The following is a 14,985-nucleotide window of genomic DNA, read 5'->3' as shown; positions in this document are numbered from 1 at the left end:
CATTTTGTATCAAGGTAAGTTACAGTAAATAAATGCAATATTCTTTTATTTTACATTATTATTGTCAATTTCCAGCATTTATATATTATGTTATGAAAATATTTAAAGTCGAATTTAAGGTGAAGTGACAGAGGAAAAGTGTTAGAAAGCCCCGGTTGAACCCTAGGAATGTTAGGATATTAGGGTTGACAGGACAGAACAGAAATGAGCCATGTAAGTCCATATTAGAAATATGGCTTTGGAGACAGGATTGAGCCATGTAAGTCCATATTATATATGGCATTGGAGACAGGAATAATTCATGTAAGTCCATGTCAAAGATATGGCATTGGCAGGATATTGATAGACAGGAACGACCCTAGTATCCTTAGTATTCCGAGTGGTTCAACGGGTCAGGATACGAGTTAAATTACAGTGAATTAACAGCAAAGGAAAAATAGATTATACTTATGAAAAAGGAAAGGTCAAGTAAGAAAGAAGGTAAGGGAATAAAGAAGAAGATAGAAATTGAGAAGTAAAGAAATTTATGATGTTAGATGATATTATGCATAATTATCCATTATGTTGAATGTTGTGATTTATTTGCTTGTAAGCTTACTAAGCCTAGTGCTTAATCTCTTTATTTTCTTCTTCTTATAGTACTTATCTAGTCACTCGGGGATCGAAGGAAACGTCGGAGGCCGATCACACTATCAAAGAAATAACTCGGTATAACTAGACGTTTTGTTTTGGGTATGGCATGTATAGAAACTTAGCTACTTTTGGTATAATATGAACAATGAATGATCTGTAAATACTTGCTAGTGATTAGCTAATAAAATAGCCGATGATATACATGTTTACTAATATGTATGATTGAATGATGATTATCACATGAAAATTATGAAAAATGTGAAAGTAACCTAAAAACAGATTCAAGTAACAGAAATGATGTAACTTTGAAAAATCACTAAAAATTGTAGAAACATAGTTTGAAGATGAATAATACATGAAATTAAAGCTTATTATGTATATTTTCTTATGGAATAAGCAAAACAGGTAAAGGTATTATATTTTATGAGATATCTGAGTTTTAGTGAAACAGGGTCAGAGCGATTTCTGGATCTCCTGTTTCAACTTTGGAAATTCACCATAAATTGTAAAAAATTAATTATAAGGTGTAATTTATATGGTTAGAATCCTTGTTGAATCTAGTTTTGATAGAAACAAAGGGCTTAGTCATATGAATTTTTTACAGGAAGAAACATGGTTCGTAGTAAGAAGAGTTCAGTGCAGTCGAGTTTTGAAACAGGGGAAACTTTAACTAATAAATTGTACTAATTGGCCAAGTCAAAAATTCTAGAAAAAAATTAGTAGATATATATATGAGTCTAGTTTTAGAAAAATTTACGGATCTAAATTTTGAGTTTTGAAACTCGAGAAATGGATTTTTAAGCAACCATGACGCAGAAAAACAGTTTATTCCAAAAATTAAAATAAGTGGTTTAGAGTTGTTTAAAAGGTAAGATAAGTGTAGTAACACCTCAAGCTTGACTCCGGTGACGGTTTTGGGCGTGGGGGTGTTACAATTATATTTATAATAATTTTTATTTTTATTTTTAAAAATATTTAAAATATTAATATATAATATTATATTTTTCAATATTATTAAACATACATATTTAATTATTTACATTTAGTCATATAATAAACTATTAATATAAATTATTATTTTAATAAATTAATTTTATTTTAATAATAATTTTAAAAATAATAATATTAAATAATATTCTTCACCTATTATTAAAAAATTCAATATTAATATTTTAATAATAAATATTTATTACAATTATAAATATATTAATAATAAATGCTTTGTAGTATAAAGGTTAAAATATGCCATAATTCTATGTACTCTCCACGAATTTGCAATTTAGTCTCTGCACTTTTAATTTCAAGAATTTAATCCTTCTACTTTTTAGATTTGAAAACCAAACCTAATTGTTAGTTTTTTTTTGTCAATTTTATTGATGTCACATTTTTAAATAAAAAATACTCACTTGCTAGTTATTTAACTAAAAAAATGGCATTATAATGAACTTGAATTTAATAAAATGTTTTTAATATATACAAAAACAATGTAAAATATAAATTTATAGATATAAAATAAACTCAATTAAATAATGAAAAGATAAGAAAATTTTAAATGTATATTTGTTTCATTGAAAATAACTTTTATGAAATATTTTTAAGAAATTGTCAAACCTAACAGAAAATATTTTACACAGATTGATCCAAACACTAAAAAATATTAACTTTTGTAGAAATTATTTTTCAGAAGTCATTTTCAATGAAATAAACAGACACTAAATATATAAAAATAAAGATATAAATGAATAAAGTCTCATGTTTTGAAAAACAAATTCAAACAAGAATTCATCAGTGGTGCTAGAAAGAAACAAAACTGATATTAAGGTATTACCTTTTGTTCCATTTTTCTTTATATGAAATAAACCTGAAGCGTAATTACTTCATGCTACTTTCGTGCTGCCTGGGCCTTCATTGCAAAATAAATCTACTCTTTAATTTCACTTTTCATTTTACTCCAATCAAGTGAAAGAAAAAGCATTGACATAAGACCAACATTCAGCACTGACATCATGTTTTTGGTATTCAAACTTAACACACTCTGAGATTTTAACCATCATAATCGTATTCATACTTTCTGTAATAGCAAAATACAAGTGATGGTGCTGTAACTTGGTTCGGCAAAAGAATTTTTATCCTTTTTGAGGATTAATTTTTGAGAAATCTATACACCGACGACGACAAAGATTCATTTTTTGAAATCTGTAAACCCGACGCGCAGCATGGCTGCACACTAGTATATATATATATACGCACAACATTATAGCATACTTATTTAAACAAATTGTATATATATTATTTAAACAAATTGTATATATATATGATTTAAAAGCTAAACGAGACTTTATTTGAAATAGTAAAGATGAAGTAGTAAAGAATATGCATGTCTTGCACAATATATGTATTAATTTTTTTTAGATTTATTAAAATAAAAAAAAGCATAAATATCCCAAATTAATATCCTTACTTTGTAAATGAAAGGGGCTCATACAAATAAATTTATAATTTTATAAAATATGCACATATCATTTGTGCTTAAATATTACTCGACTGCCTGATTAAAACTATAATAACAATCGATCGAGATCATCAAAATGCTTAAATGGGTACAAAAATTGTTTCCATGACTTGCATGCCAAGGAAGATTATATTTATATATATGGGGTATAGAAAAAACTCATCCTGCAAAAATCTTCACAGCAAAATTTGGCCTCTAACAAAGCACTCCATGTGTACTTTACATCTCCAATTCCAGGTTTACCGTTGTAGGTGACCATCAGTACTGATCAGGGAGCTCCCTCCAGCAACGCTCTCAAAAACCAGCATCAGCACCTAACTTATCCATTAAACAGCAAGAAAAAAAAGGCAAATCTATCTGCAAAGTTCTATATTGCATGAGCAGTTTTCAGCTCATACCATGCCATCAATGGGATCAGAAAAACCAGAAAGAGTCGATCCTCCTCCATAGGCACATCTGGAATATCAAACCTGTCTTCCTCTATAGTTCTATTGATCACAGAAACAGGTGATCGTAATATCATGTCAAGGAAACAACAAAATTGACTCCGACAAACCAAAGAAAAAAACCTGGATAAGTCCAATATGATCTTCCAGGTCAAAATATTGCATTATACATTATCTAATACTGGAGGCATGTTTAGATGCATAATGGAAACATATAGGAATGAAAAAACAACATTAGTTTTTGCTACCATTGTTAAATTTTAAAAGAACAACTGGTTTTCAACATTGTACAGTTTCTTCCTCTAGAATTGAACTTATGCATGTAATTCTTAGTTCTTCCCTCCTAGTTTTAAGTTTTACATTTTTAAAAACTTCACAGCCTACATAACAATCTTCATACCTACTCCAACTGACCCATTCTTTCCACATTACAACATACAACATGTATAAAAACCTAAGAGAAAACAAGTAGTTCATAGATAATCAGTAATACCTCATCAAAGGAACAAAAAGACGTAAGGAAATTCTTATATCCAAAATCATGAAAAAATTAATGAATACTTGAAAAGAAAAGGATATCTAATACCATAAGATCACCCTCCTTCTCACCACGGTTGCAGCTGTTATCTAGCTCCCTTATAATTTCAGGAGTAACCTATAGTAAGAAGGGCACAAGATACATTAATTGTCAAAAAGGGACATAAGGGAGAAATTTAGAAGTTTCTATTCAGTTACTTTGCCAGTATTAGGAAGTGTTCATGTGTGTGTGTGTGACAAAGAGAGAAAGGGGAGTCTTACTAATTTATGCTTTTGTGTATCAAGTAAAATTCTAAGGTTATTTTTATCTTCCTTGCGGAGTTTATTTTTGTACCTGCAAGAGATATAGACATAATTTAGATGACTGTAAATATGGGACAAACCAACTGCAAATCATTTTAATGCAACTCTTATATAAAAGCATATTAAGCGTCTGTTGACTCCTTTTTACACATCTCTAAAGGTTAATCCTTTCATCTTCCTTAATTATAAAAGAGATGCTAAAAACTTGTTCAGAAAAAAAAACAACGTTTTATAACCCTTAATTCCTGCAACACCTAACTCTCATGTAACCTTATATTTGCATCAGAAAAATAGAGGTCTGCATAGAAATTCATTCATTACGAAGTACCAAAATACATACATATCTGCATGCATGCATGTATGTATGTATGTATGTATGTATGTATGTATGTATGTATGTATGTGTGTATGTGTGTATGTATGTATGTATGTATCACTTGTACTCTCTTTTTCTACATTTACTAAATTACAAAAGATAATCTTTAACTAAACTACAAAAAGCACAAACACAATAACCTAAAAGGAAAACATAAAGTTAAAAAATGTGGACGAGCAACAATCAAATCGTTAACAAGGAAAATGACGACTGAAACGATATCTTGACCTTTGCTTTCAATATACCTCAATGCTCTTCCTCAATGAAGAGATACACTAATGAAGTGTCTCCTAAGTTTCTTAAACGAACAGACGTCTCCTTCCAAATACTTTATAAAACCATTTAAAAAAAAAGACTGTTCAAGAAATTTTAAAGATCGCCTGCAAAATAAAAAACAAAAATACAATACAACAAATATGAATGTCAAGTATAACAGAGCTGGGAGTTCCATTATAGTTGAGAACAGAGGAGAAGGGGAATATGCTCCCATTACTAACACTATTTTGTCTCATGCAACTTAACAATTCTTCTTCTTAATTTTCTTCAATCAGAAAAGCAAAACTCAGAATAAATAAACTAATGCTTGACATAAATTTTACCTCATCAAAGCTTATAATCTCACATATCAAAGTAGGAAATTTTATGCATATTAAATAGAAGGTTAAATAAGTGATATGCTCAAGAGGCAAAACAATTCTAACAAATTTTACCAACCTTTGTACAAATGCCAAAAGAGAGTGATGCCATATTACAGGCATTATCCTTGTATCCTCAAGAAATCTCATAAAATGATCAACAACAGCATCAACCACACGATAAGGCAGAGCATATTTCTTCTCCAAAAGAAGCTTTATAAAATAACTGCAATGATTTACCAACAAATATCAAATGCTATTTAAGGCATTACATGAAAAATCAATTTCTGTTCTCTAGATTAACAATCCTTACAAGATGCAAGAAAAAATATATACAAAAAGAGAACCAGATCATGGGAAAAAATGAGCAAGAAATATAACGTGTTAAATCTTTCCTTTTAGCACCACCAACTCTTGCTTCTAAAAGAGGGAGAGAGAGTGAATGTGTGTGTGTGCGTGTGTGTATGAGAGAGAGAGAGAGAACTAGAACACCTTGTTGTGCCACAATATTCCATTTCCACAAGCTTCATTAATGCAACACTGCAACAGCATTTATAAATTAGAAGTCCAAATAATCATCTCAACTAAACAATTTGAATGAAAAATCTAGCCGCCTTAGAGACAAAAAGAAACATGTTCAGATCACTAATTCCATTGAAAATATTAAATATGTAACTTTTAAAGATTCACGGGCTCACAGACAATCCTTTTTATTAGGATTCCTTTCATGAAAATAAAAATAAAAACTACGATGGTAAGTACTAATTTTAAATGATTCTTGCTGCAAAGAATAGATCAATAGAATTTGATTTTCACCAAAGTGCAGCAGGTTATCCACAGTTTTTTTGCCAAAGCCAGCTTCATGATCCTCACTAGCAAACTCCAACTCAGTGTGCTTCTCATATTGTGATTCTTATTTACACATTGCTATACCAAGCAACTTAAAGCAAAAACTGTGATAACATGTTATGCAATAGGCTACTGAAAGCTATCAAATACAATAGGCATTTCTCTGAGTAGTTTAAAATGAATAACATATCTTCATTTTTACAACTTGACTCAACATACCTCCAACTTTTAACATTAAAATAGACCTCCCAAAATATCATATAATCAAAAGCACCATTAAAATACCTTGAGTGAAGCATAGGAATGGACACTTTTTGAAGAACACTCCCAACGATAACCACCTCCCTAAGATTGCATGTCTCTGACTGAAAAAGAGCAGCAGAACAAGAAGATTTTTGTGATAAAATTCGTACATCCTGACAAACTTATTAAGACCAACTTACATACAATACAAGTGGAGCATTAATCATAACATTAAAAAGTAAACTGATACGAATAAGAATTTAACAAAAATGGGGCAAAATCACGGGGCTGCAGTATCTATCTGAAAGAGCACAACTTGATGCTAAAAAGCTCAGAACAGCTCAACCAATAATGAAAACTTGGACTGTTAGATTCATCAAGTAGAAAAATACTCATGATTCACTATGCTAGGCAGGAAGTTGTATACCTTGCACAATGGAAACAATATTCCCTTGTTGAATGCAGCAGGTTTATAAAGAGCCTTCTTCAAGGATTGATATAGAGCAAAATGAAGTCGCTTATTCTTCTGAACATCATCTCTAATGCATCGAAGTAAGACTAGCCTATAAAAACGCTCTGCCTTCTTAGCACCCAAATTAGAAGCAAATATTCTTGTGGCTTGGAACATTGCATTCGGAGACCACTGCTCAGGTTCAGTCAAGTACAAAACATCCTCCCAGAGTTGCATTGAAGGAATGTGTTTAAAGGCTTTGGGCATTTACCCAGCTGTGTATTTGTTCAGAAACTTGGCAACATTGCATATTTAATCCACATCCAGAGTTTTAAGGTTTCTGCACATCCTTGATATAAGCAAAAGAACCATACATATAAAAAGATACGAAAATTACCCTTTATACAAATCTATGAGGGCGTCATCCTACTTGGGCAAAGGTCGTGTTTCTGCAATTAAACAAATTGAACAATCAAGCACCACTACTAGTCTACTAGTACGTAAAATTCTTGCTAACGTCATTAAATTAGCAAAGAAAAACTAATTTTAACATTTACCTGAAGCAACATTTCCATCATTCTCCTTGATCTTTTGAATTATAATGTCAGCAAGTGTCCTTTGCGGACCAGCATCCTTCGATAAGAATGCCTCAAGCAATTTCTCATCTTCCTCATCAATCTCATCCTATAACATAAAAGTCCAATAGTTTGCAAATTGTAAATTAACAGAACTACGGTTTTCCCAATAAACTAAGGCTCCATTTGATTATTACTGTTGCAGTTTTTCCAGTTCCTTTCTACTGTTTGCTAATTTACTTGAAAATTACTCAACAGAAAAATCATGCTACAATTAGATTAAAAATGAGAAAATAGTTAAATTGTCACAAAATCACCCATCTTTCCTGCATAAGGATCATCTCTAACAATTTAACATCAAAAAGCAACCTGAAAAGATATATGATCACATAAAATAAACTTACTTCGTAGTTGCCAAATTGACTTTGGGTCTCAAAAAAATCCACCAAAATTGTCAATATCCTCTTCTTCTTCTTCTTCTTCTTCTTCGTGCTTATTATGCTCTTCTTTAACCGAACCAAATGCGTTCCTAACGTTCCCTCCTGAGGCTTCATCTTCTATTTCCTTCTGCTGAAGAAGCGCCTCTTTCAAGAATTTCGAGCTTATTCCCGTCGAAAGCATCTGCACCGAAAACAAACAAATAAAACGAGAACACAAATTTAGATAAAAATTAAAAAACGAAAGAAGAAATAAGAAAAACAAAAAGAAGGGAAACGGCTCAGTATTACTTTGTCTTGCTTTTGGTGGTGTTTAGGAGCTTTGGAGCGTTTCTTTGAGGAGGCAACGGAATCGCCATCTGCCAGAAAAGGTTGCGAATTTCTGTTTCGTTCTCTTTTGTTCTTCACCATTGAAGAAGGGCTGCAATTTTTGAATCAAGGATTGAGAGGAAGAATAATGGAACGAGATTTTGGTACCTGGAAACTGTCAGGGTTTTAAGACGTGGCAAATTCGTAATTCAAGACACATAAGAGCTTTCATATTTCAGTGCACAAATTCTTCTGGGACTGTTTGGCCCATAAGAAAATGATGAAATTTTTCATTAATTAAAGCATAAATAAACACGTAGAAAATTAATAAGAGAAGATATAAAAGAAAATGATGTCGAAGTCTTTCCCTCTTCTGGCTAGCTTGGAACGGCCGAGCTCTCCAATGCTGCCAGAGATTCATTCAACAAGCCACCAAAAGGGTGAAGTATAAAGAGGTTTAGAATGGGGACGACATGGAGTTGAAGGATGTGGGTGGTGCCAAGCTATCTTTTAAGTATACGTGGCTGGCTCATACTAAGCAAGTGGGAGAACTTGTTTCATGAAATGATGGTTTGAAGAGCTAGTTTTTCGAAGGTGATGTGGTGGTCTCCCAGGAGCGGCAATATCCTGAGATACGTTTCTAGGGAAGCGTGCATGATATGATAGACAAAAGCATGGGTTTACTAATTTTGTAGGAATGCTATAAAAGATATTAACCATGTGCTACACCAATATTTTGCGACTAAGTCACTGTGGTGTGAACTGGTACTTAGATGAGTTTTTGTCAATGGAGATCAAGGAATGGGAATTTTGCTCTTTGGTTTTGTTTGTTAGAATATTTGGTTGAAGAGGATTCGATCCCAACTATGTTGATGCTGAAAGGGTGATTGAGAAAAGTTTTAGAATGCGGGATGAGGCGCGACTTACCTTGACATTTGTAAACCAGCTATAAGATAGTAGAGGTCAGCAAACAAGTCGAATAATTAGATGGGAGAAGCTTCTAGGTGGATGGCATAAAGTGAACGCAAATGGTGCACTAAGGGCTGCTGCGGGCTTGGCTTACTCTGGTGGGTTCATATGGGATAGCAATAGCCAATGGCTATTGGGTTTTGCATGAAGGTGTGGAACATGTCCGGTTTAATTCTGAGTTGTAGGGAATCTATGATGGCTTATGTTGTGCATGTGATATGAGAAAAGCTATACTAGTGGTAGATAACTTGGATGTGGTTCATTTATCGGGAAAGAAAGCATGTATGGCATCTTCTAATGCATTGGTGTGTTTGATCACAAATCTACTTTGACGAGAACAGGACCTGCAAGTGGTCCATTCCTACCGTGAATGTAATCGAGTAGCGGATGGGATGGCAACATTAGCTTTGGTTAGGCTGCATGGGATATGTGTGATACATAAGTCTCCTTAGGAATTAGTGCAACTATTACAAGATGATGACAGTGGAGTGGGAAGGAGAATAATGGTCTCCGCTTAGTTTGTTGTCTTACTTTTTCTACCCAAAAAAACATAAATAAACACAAGTTATAGCTACTAATGTAATAATATAAAGAAAAATTTATTGTATATATATCTTAAAATAGTTAGTATAAATTTAAATTTGAAATTAAAAGGGTGAGTGGAAATTATTGTAAAAAATAAGACATTCAAAATAAGCTAAAATTTTCTTCCCTTTACCACAAATAAGTTATATGAGTGGCTAAAAATGACAGAATGTGATTAGTTTATGGCTAACTTATGACTTAAATATGTGGAAAAAATAATACTTGTGGCATAATGATTAAACTTAATTCATAAAAGAATCAACTCAATTATGGGACACCCAAATTGTTGTTGGTGTCACGAGTCAACTTGACACCAATATAGTCAAAAAATTACTAAAATAACCTTACATATTTTAAATAAATTATATTATTACGAGTGTGCGTTTGTCTTTTTTCTCATTTTTAAAAACAACAAAGAATTTACAAATGTTGATATTTGAACTCATACCACTAGCATTTATAAAATCTTTCTTTTACCACTTCAACCAAAACTTTGTTTTATTATTCTTTTACATTTCAATATATCATTTATTTAACTTGATGTCACAAGTCAACTAACAAGAAAAATGACAATATCATGATAAACAATTAGAGTGCATTTAATATTTTTAATTTGATGTATTTACCTATTTAATAACATGTAGATGTAGATGTGTGTAGTAGAAATTTTCTAAATTATATTTTCTATTTAAATGCAGATCGCAATTATGGATATTATGGGTGGACATTTTGTGCGTGACCTATATCTTAGGTATGTTGGTGGGAGTAAGCTTAAGATAAAAGAGGATCCTAATACCATATCCTACTTTGAGTTATGTAATATCGTACAAAAAAGGTCTGCAGTTCCATATTGTGAAAATTATTTACTTTTATGTACCTGATAGTGGGAGTTTGGTTGGCAGGCTTAGAATAGTATGGGATGATAGCAGCACCATAGATATGTTGAATTATTGGTACAAGCATTTTGCTATTAACTTATACATGGAGTATGAAATAGATAGTTTTTTTTTTTAAATAATCAATCTTTATTATTAACTGAGCCCCTTGTAAAACAAGACAAAACAATGCATCATATGTTTCTAAGAATGATTATGTAGGAGCTCTTGAAAGGGTTGTTTTGGGAGCTACTGAAGGGACTAACGAGGGGGATGGTAAGGGTGTTGGTCAAGGGGCTTTTGAGGTGGATGGTGAGCGGGGAGGTTGTTGACTAGCAAGATGATGATGAAGTTTGTATGATTAATGTTAAATACCTTTTAGATGGTGAAGGGGATGAGGAGTTGCAAGTTGCTAGGGATAAGCTGAAAAGTTTTAGAAGAAAATATTTAAGAAATTATAATATTAATGCTAATAGGGAGAGGACAGTATGCGAACTTGAAAATGATGTCTGGGATGATGTAGAAGCCCAAGAAGCGCATGATGAAGGTATGCGAGAGGCAAATGGTCATGAGACAGATTACTATGACTCTGATAACCATGGTAGCATAGTAGTGTTTAGTTCTAAGGATGAACATGAACATGGTGCAAGGAGAAAAAAGAAGTTTCCAGTATACAATCCAAACCATGAAAATCCAAAATTATGTTTAAAGATACTCTTTAGAGATGGAAAAGATTTCAAAGATACCATTCGAAATTATTTAAAGGTTTCAAGAAGGGAGTTGAAGATTGTCACAAATGAACTAACATTATTTAAGGTTAAGTGCATTGCCTTAGTGAAATGTCCTTGGAGAATATCTATTAGTTATAATATAAGTCAAGGTGTCTTGTAAGTGACCAACTTTTAGGAGGAGCATAATTGTTGTGTGAGTTTCAAGAAAAAAAAGGGTGAATGTTGCTATAATCGCATGCTATTTTAAATCAATTATAAGAAACCATCCAAAAATGAAGTTGAAGGAGACTCAACAAAGGGTAACTTCAGAGTTTCAAGTGAATGTGACTTTTATGCAACGTAGAAGAGCAAAAAAAGAGTGAAATGGTCCTTTAGTGAAGAAAAATTTTGATCAATATAAAAGAGATGGTGTTGAATGGCAGATGGTATGGAATGGTAATAATGGCTATAAGGTGAAAAAAAAGAAAGAAAACAATACACAACAAACTTTGAAAAGAAAGCTTGTAGTTGTAGGAGTTGGCATTTAACTGGCTTACCTAGTCCACATGGTTGTGCTGCCATATGGCATATGGGTGGTGAACCAAATGACTACTTGAATTGATGCTACTATAAAAAAACCTAAGAGAAAGCATATGCATATCCTTTGTAGCCTATCAATGGAGTACATGAATGGGTCAAGTCTGGAATAGAGCCTGCTTTCCCACCAATTGACAAAAAAATGCCTAAAAAGGTAAAGAAAAATAGGAGGAAGACAAAAGATGAACCAAAGAAAAAAAAGCCTAGACAACTTAGTAGGATTGGGTTGATAATGACATGTAGAGTCTTTGAGGGTCATAATAAATGAAGATGTTTGTAGCAAGTAACTATTATTTAAGGTTTATAATACTGATTTTATGTGTTATTTAATAAATAGAAAAATTGATTGATTAAATATGCTCTTCTTTTTTTTATTTCAAACCCAGCCTCAAGAAGCAAATAATTTAGTAATTATTAAATCTATTAATATGATTTTAATTGATACTTGATCTATGTCATATTGGTCGATTAATTGTTCTTTTTTTATTTGTTGCAGACTCATCCGTCGCAAAATATAGAACCTCAAGTTGCAAATAATATAGTAAATATTAAACTTATAATTATGATTTTATTGATATTTGATTGTGTTATAATTGAGTGACTCGAATCCTTATTTAAATAAAATACAGTGGTAAAATAAAATAAAAGTAAAATCCATATAGAATTACACTTTCTTTTTTTTAGAATAAGGTTTTTTAAACCTTATTAAACTCCATCTATTTGATATTGATTAGAATAAAGTGTTTCAATCTTATTACACTCCTATTAGAATATAGTTTTACAGGCCTATAAATAGACATAGTCTACTCCTCTTATAATCATTCGAACTCGACATAGTGAATTTTCTTCTCCTTTGCCCGTGGTTTTTTTTCTCGAAAGGGTTTCTACGTAAAAATCTATGTTCTTTATTTTTTCTTTCTATTTTCTTTACGATATATGGTCATTACCAACATTCTATTTTTTACAAACTGGTATTAAAGCTTCCGGGTTGTTCATCTTAATCACGGTAATGGCAGATTTGAAGTATGAAATTTCGCTGTTGGATCGCAACACTAGATTCACATTGTGGCAGATAAAGATGTAGGCAGTTCTTGTATAGATGGACTTAGAGAAAGCCCTGCTAGGGGTAGATAAGATGCCTTCAACATTGACGGAGGAAGAGAAGAAGCACAAGGATCAGAAGGCGTTAACACAGTTACATCTATATTTGTCTAATGAAATTTTGCAAGATGTGATGAAGGAAAAGACCACCGCTGGATTATGGAAGAAGCTGGAACAAATATGTATGTCAAAAACTCTAACCAGCAAGCTGCATATAAAGCAACTTCTTTATATTCATCGTTTGGAGGAAGTCTGTGCACAAACACTTAACAGTGTTTAAAGAAATTCTCTCAAAGTTGGAGGCCATGAAGGTTCAGTATGATAAAGAAGATCTAAAGTTGATTCTACTTTGTTCGTTGCCCTTGTCTTATTCAACATTTAGAGACACAATTTTATATAGCTGCGAGTCTCTCACAGTTGATAAGGTTTATGATTCTTTGACCTCGTATGATAAGATGAAGCATCTTGTAGTTAAAAGAGACTCTCAGGGAGAGGGTCTCATTATTCGCAGGAGACAAGATTGGAATATTGATGATGATCATGGAAGGACACAGGAACGGAATCCTCACGGTAAATCTAAAGGTAGATCAAAGTCTTCAAATAGAGGTAAAACTTGTAACTTCTGCAAGAAGAAATCACACATTAAATCTGAGTGCTATAAGCTATAGAATAAGATCAAAAGGGAGGTTGCGAATCAAAAGGGAAAACAACCAGAAAATTCTGGTGAAGCTGATGTTGTAGAAGACTACAGCGATAGTGAACTTCTAGTCATTTCTGTCAACAATTCTAAAGTGAGCGAGGAGTAGATCCTTGATTCAGGTTACACCTTCCACATGAGTCCCAATTGAGATTGGTTTACAACTTACGAAATAGTGTTTGAAGGTGTTATTTTGATGAGAAATAATGCTTCTTGTAAAATCGCAGATGTTGGAACTGTAATGACCCGAACTTTACGGTTATCGAAAAAGTGTATTTTTTGGTCTCCGTTTCTGAAAAATGGATTCGTAAATATTTATTAAAAATATTTACGAAGTAAAATGAGTAGTTAATTAGAGTTTAATTAAGTGGATTTAATTTAATTAAGAATAATTGGATAAAAGGATTAAATTGAATGAAGTGTGAAAGTTTAATTATAGAATAAAGAAAATTGAAAGGACTAAATAAGTAAATAATCCAAAAAGAGTGCCAAGTGTATGGCAAAAATAAAATACAAGTGTAATAAATATAATACACACATTTGTAATACATGTATGTATTTGCTTACTATTTAAGTAAATATTAATGTATTTATTATTATTAAATTGATATCATATGCTAAATAAATAAAAAAGTTGACAAATGTATGGTATGTATAGTGACATGTGTGATACTAATATACATACATTTGTAAAATACATGTATATTTACTTATTATATAAGCATATTATTAAATTATATATCATTATTAAGTAAAAGATATTTATATAATAAATAGATTAGTGAAAGACAAGTGTGATATTATTAATGGATACAAATGTTAAAAGAATATTTGTTATTAAATAGATTTTTATAATAGATATTTATTAAATTATTATATTATATATATAATGGTTTAATGAAATAAAGAAAGAAAAAAAATAGAAATAGAAACAAAATAGGCAAAACGAAAAGCAGGAAAGAAAGAAAGAGAGAAAAGAAAGAAGAAAGGGAAAATTGAAGGTTTGAAGCTTGAGGTTTAAATAGGTATGTTAATTTAGCACTTTTCACTTAATTTTAATGTTTTAGAAGCTTTGGAATAAGGTTTTGATGAAATTAAGTTGATATTTTGAAAGTTATTAGATTTTTAGATATTGTTCTTGTTGA

The 14,985-nt window shown here is 31.6% G+C and overlaps 1 non-coding gene and 1 pseudogene across 1 annotated transcript; both read right to left on the bottom strand.

Moving 5' to 3' along the window:
• Positions 1 to 3,115: 3,115 nt before the first annotated feature.
• Positions 3,116 to 9,177, bottom strand: LOC107889198 (bystin-like; annotated as a pseudogene).
• LOC121206948 (small nucleolar RNA snoR111) lies at positions 4,974 to 5,108 on the bottom strand. Its single transcript, XR_005902117.1, has one exon. It is a non-coding gene; the product is annotated as a small nucleolar RNA snoR111 (small nucleolar RNA).
• Positions 9,178 to 14,985: the final 5,808 nt, after the last annotated feature.

The sequence above is a fragment of the Gossypium hirsutum genome, chromosome A09 (assembly GCF_007990345.1).
Source record: "Gossypium hirsutum isolate 1008001.06 chromosome A09, Gossypium_hirsutum_v2.1, whole genome shotgun sequence".
Classification (NCBI taxonomy): Eukaryota; Viridiplantae; Streptophyta; class Magnoliopsida; order Malvales; family Malvaceae; genus Gossypium; species Gossypium hirsutum.
The sequence above is the reverse complement of the archived record's forward strand: the minus strand, read 5'-3'. Positions and strand labels throughout refer to the sequence as shown.